Source organism: Lactuca virosa, chromosome 3 (assembly GCF_052849685.1).
Source record: "Lactuca virosa cultivar CGN04683 chromosome 3, Lactuca_virosa_CGN04683_v6, whole genome shotgun sequence".
Taxonomy (NCBI): Eukaryota; Viridiplantae; Streptophyta; class Magnoliopsida; order Asterales; family Asteraceae; genus Lactuca; species Lactuca virosa.
Window position 1 is genome coordinate 345953467 of NC_136428.1, and position 5628 is coordinate 345959094.

Genomic DNA, 5628 nt, shown 5'->3' on the forward strand with positions numbered 1-5628 from the left:
TTCCTTTCCTTTTATCTCTTCACCAGTTTTGGTGTCGATTGTTGTGCCTGAGTTGACTAACATGGCCATGGTCCTGTGTCTACTTGAACTGTGTCTTATAACTCCTAATTGTAGTAGAGCATCAATGTGCCTTTTGAAGGCGTCTTCCATGGCCGGTGTCACGTGCTTGAGAGGCTTGTCTTGTATTGTGATATCAGGGTTAATGATATCAATTTTGCACAACTCTCCATTCTTTCGCCAGTGTTTCAACGGTTCTTCACCAATATAGCCTTGTTGCTTAAGCTCTTGGATGACTGGGTTGAAATCTTTTGAGAGATTTAGACTAATCTCTGGTATAGCAGGTGAAGTTACATATGCTTCCTGTAACATTTGATGAGCTTCATCGTCGTACCAGTCCCATCCTTGAACTTCTTCGACTGCAGCAACCTCTGCCTGGGGGAAAGATCTTATTTTTGTAACCCTTTTGTACAAGGTTATTTCGTCCCCTTCAATTCGAATTCCTCCATTCATGGCTCTTGTGAAATTCGTTCCGATGAGCATTTGTATCCCATCACTTATGCTCATATCAAGAACATAGATCAGAGGCATTCTGAATTTATTACCTTCAATCACAAAGTAGCCAGGTTTAATTTTGTGATCTGCAGGTTGCCGTGAGTTAACACCATTGAAATAAACAGTTCGTTCAAGTGGTTCTAAGGCTTCTTGTGGTATGACTGCCTTGCTTACACAGCAAGCGGTTGCACCAGTATCTAAAATAGCATTTACTTTGAACATCTGGACGCCTTGGATTTCGAATTCAACGGTGACATTGTATAGTTTGTTTGTCACCTTTCGTACTTTGGGTTCTTCAACTGTATTCATTGAATGGTGGACTTCTGTTTCGATGAACACTTTGGCTGACTTCTGGGTTTCTAAGGGTGGGAATTGTTCATTCGAGTAAGGATTTTGAGAGTCTTGGTATGGGGTTTCTGGTTCGGGCGTGTTTATTTCTTGGAAGCATCTTATCTCTTCCTCTAAATCTTTTATCTTTTCTCTTGCCATTCTAAGCTGATCTTTAAGAATATGAACATCCATAATTCTATTATGCAGCTGATGTTCATAGTCTTTCTGCATGTTTGCTATTTCAACTCTTTGCTCCATTAGAGTTTCCTTTAAGCTTTGTATTTCTTTTTGCAGTTTTAGAGTGTCAATGTCTCTATTTAAGAGCGCATGCCCTTCAGTCCTGAGTCTTTCTGCATATTCCTTGGCTTGATCTTGGAGGGCTTGTTTGAAATTCTTGTCTTTTTCTTGCAAAAGTTCTTTTAGCAACTGAACCTCTCGTTGGGTACTTTCAGCAATTCTTTCTTCTCTTTTGATTGTTATCCTTTTGCCAAGGTAATTGAAGGCACAAAGAGCACATGTTGTGAGCTTACAGTGTGAGCAATGTAACCTGGACCTATGTGTTGTAGCTATCCCACAATAATAGCACATCACATGGTTTGTCAGACCATTTTCTTCCCAATTATGCTGACAATTTTTGCTATTTTGAGGAAGTTGTTTGTCTGGCCTCCATGAGCCAACTTCCTGTGTTTGCTTTTGAATTTGTGAAGAACTTCCTGGATGGAACATAAAACATGTTTCTTCAAGTGGTGATTCATTGATTAATGTCCCAATGTTCTGATTTGTTTTTCCTTGCTCTCCTTCGGAAAAACTATAAACACTAGAGTCATCATTGTCGGCTGAAATGACATCCCATTCATCACCAAGTTCCATATTTTGAAATACGGCGGCTCTAGCCATATTCCCTTTTTCACTTCTGCAATCTCGTGCAAAGTGTCCTTCCTTTCCACAGATGTAGCACTTGCATTTGGAAATCCTGCTCCTATCATCTTTATATTTCCTCTTGAAGACCTTGATGTGGGTTTTGTGGGGTTTACCTTTGTATGTTGTTGATCTTCTGAGGCCGTATTTCTTTGTTGCTTTATAATATCCGGGGATTGGGATGTTAGAACAGAAGTCAAGTGCTCTTAATTCTTTTTGTAGGGCAGCTTCTTTGCACATTTCTGCAACAAAGCTATGTGTGAACTTGATCGCTGGTAGGACTCCTGATCCAAGACCAGGATATTTGGCTCTAAATAATTCTTCAATTTTCTTTGATAATATTGGTGGAAGTTTGGTGAAAAATTTCTCTGTTGTGGATGGGAAGAACATCCTGCCTGATTTTGAAGCCAAAATCCTGAATTCATCAAGGAATTTCCATAGGTCTTTTGTGTGTTCACAGGTGAGTCGTTCAAGATCTCTGTAGGCTGCATCTTGTTCTTCAGTAGATCCTCGGTAGGGGTCTTCCAGAAGAATAATTTGGCGAACTTGTGAAGTAATGTTTTGTGGGTCGTCCGCTATAGCCTCTAGTGTGGTGTAGGCATCAGGGTACATGGTTCGCCATTGTTGCCACATTCTTTTTTCATTTTCTCCAAATAGATTTTCAACAAATGCAAGTTTTGCTTTGTTGTCAGGCCAATCTTGGTCGTTGAGTCTATTAATTGTTATAGACTCCCATCTGGAGATTACGTCTGCCCATAAGCCTGGATCTGCTGGTAGGATTAGTAAGACTCCTGTGCCGAGGTGGGCTGGTGGTAATGTCCACTGCTGATTATAGTATTCACCATATCCTCCTTTAAACACTCTATTGGTTCTTGGATAGTTGAACCCTGTGGGTTGCTGCTGTTGTTGCTGTCTAGCAGGTGGGTAGGTTGGGAGACCCATATTATGATCACTTGGAGGATCATATTGTCCGCTTTCTTCTGTATTTGGGAAGGCTAACTGCTCTAGGTCTCTTCTGAGCTTTCGGATTCTTGGATATTCCATAGCGTCTTCTTCGGTTGTGACGGCAACTGTTTTTTCTGTGTTTATCGCACCAAAGGGGTCTTTCTGATCATGTTCATCTTCGTCTTGTTCATCATCCGTCTCCCAGCCGGAAGGTATGATGTCCTCTATTGCAATTGTTTCAGAAGGGGGATCATATTTGACCAGATAGTCAAATTTTCCAGATGGCTCTCCTAGAGTATCCCAATTGTTTTGTTGAATAAATGCCCCAATAAATTCTTCTTCAGGCTCATCTTGCTCAAGGACTTCTCTATCATTATTGTCAACAGAGTATCTTCTAGGTTCTGGCCTTCGTGAGTATCTTGTGAACTTTAAGCTTTGTGATCTGTCAAGCCTGTTATTGACAGCTACTCCGATTGGAACTCTGACTGTTGCTTGAGTTGATGGTTGAAGGTGCCAACTTCTTCCCTCAAGGTCTGATATGCTTAGATTCTCGCCTGGAATTGCTATGATTCCGCTTGTTTCCAGGTGGTCTACTGCATTTTGGACTTCATATTCAAAGCCCATGTAGCTGGTGTTTGATAATCTTCCGGTGAGATTAATGGTTACCAGGAGGTTGCTTTCTCCTCCTTGCCACGCTTCATAGCCATGAGTTTGGATTGCAACTTCAATGTGGTTATGGAAATCTTCTGTGCTTATCATCATATTTGGCACCATATAGATTAACTGCGTTCCTGCAGATAAGTCTATTTCCATTGTCCCTATGATGGCTGTACTGTTTTCCCATCTAGTATCACGGAGTACTGCTAGTGCCATAGTCCCTGCTCCTCTCCTATGGAGTGCATGTATGCGGATCATAATTAATCCCATGTGTACATGTTGCAACCCTGATTCTTGAAGTTGTCTGTAACTTTGATCATTACAGAGCCTTATATTTGTCTGTTGCCCTTCTGTTACCGGTATCCTTCTTTCTGAATAGTGTTGATACACTCTGTGACGAACTGTGGTTCTGTTGTTGGAGTACAGGACTTCTGCCGGAACGAGACTTGCCCTTCTGCTTCTTGAAAGTTCTAGTTGTCTTTCTGGGCTAACCATGGATTCTAAGGTCCTGTTGTACCTTGTTCCAAACGTCCTCTGAAGACTTCTTCTTGTGTTGTACTGAAGTCGTTGAATCTGTTGATATCCTCGTATCTGATCTTCTTGTGTTGGTGGTTGAGTCTGGGTTACAGATTCTCTGTTAAGAACGGCTGCCCTGCGGCTCATTTTCTCGAGTCTTTCTTGTATTCTTCTTTAAATATTATGTTGGGATCTTGGTAAAAGTATATAGGACCTTGTTTTCTTGAAGTGACTGTTTTTTCCGTAATTGAAACTTTGTCTAACCGTTTGGATAAGCTGATGATGGATTCTTCAAGGTCTGCGGGTGTTGCTTCTTTTCCACGACTGACTTCCTTTTGTAGTCTTTCAACCTTTTCTTCTATTTCTAAAAGCTTCTGGTTTTGCTTTATTACTAGATATAATAGGGTGTTGTTTTGTTTAATTATGGCTGCGTTTTGCGCTGCTACACCACTTTTGTAATCAGATGGTTTTGCAAATCCAACTGCAGGTGAATCAAAGTCTTCTGTTGCACCGACGGCTTCCTGATAGTCCGAACTAGCTCTGACACTAGCTAGGCTCATGAGGTTAAGAAGGCTCTTGCTTCATGCAGAAGGCGTTCAACCTTCTGGATCTTCTGATTAAGGTCTTCCGTGAGTTTGAGTGCTTCTTTCTCAACCAATTTTGGTTGCTCGGCTATTCTTTGAACTAGATCGAGAACTTGACTTTTAGTGAGGGGTTGATATTGATGTACTTCAAACGAGATTTGTTGTAGGCTTTTTCTGGTTTCACTCTGGGTTTTTCTTATCAATTCCTCACAGGTTTCTAAACGAAGTTGCAATTCCTTTTGATTTTCAAGTATCTGATGAAAACGTTTGATGCAAACTTTTGCGTGTAAAAGTAGTTTATCATGAATACAGGAAATATTATAACTTAAAACTGGCAGCTTGACCTTTTGAGTTTCTTCAAGGTTGAGATATTCAAGGTTAGCAGTTACATTCTTCCTCTTTGTTATTGTCTCCTGTGGAATCGTCATCCCTTACGTATCCGAGGCCCGTACGATAATATTTGTGAGTTTCATATGGGCCTAGTTTTTTATTCGTGTCTTGTGATTCACCAATCCAGTCTCCTTTAGGCTTGTATGCATGGACCGGGTTGTTTCTGAAAATGGGCTTTTCCTCTTCCTCAGTTATGCAGTTGATTGACAGGGAATTGTTAGGCCTTTGGGTTCTTTTTGCCTGATCTATGATTTCTTTTCCTTGGGCTTTGGTTTGGCTTTGGGCTTCAACTTTATTAGCCCGTATTGAGTATGTTCCAAAACGTGCTCCATACCATTCCCATCTTCCGCTATCGTCATGGGTTTCTGCTTCATACCATTGGGTTTTACAATTTTTCTCCTTTTTATGGGCTTCATGAAATTGGGCCAGATTCATGTTTGCCATGCTTTGTGGTTTTAAGGTTGAAGGACTTTCTTGAGTAAATCTTTGGGCTAAAGGGTAAGTAACTTCCTGCGGTTGGTCCTTGGTTTTGATTATGGGTTTTGGTAGTAACTTCAATTCTTCCAAAAGGCTTTGCATTTGCTTGAGTTCTTCCATCCTTTGGTCTTTACTAATTCCCTTATCCTGGATTGCTTCTTCGGCTACTTTCATTATCATCTTGGCCTCTGGCTGCTTCTCGTGATCCTGCAAACAAAAGGTTACCATTCGTGATAAGGAGTCTGCTAAAACATTTTGT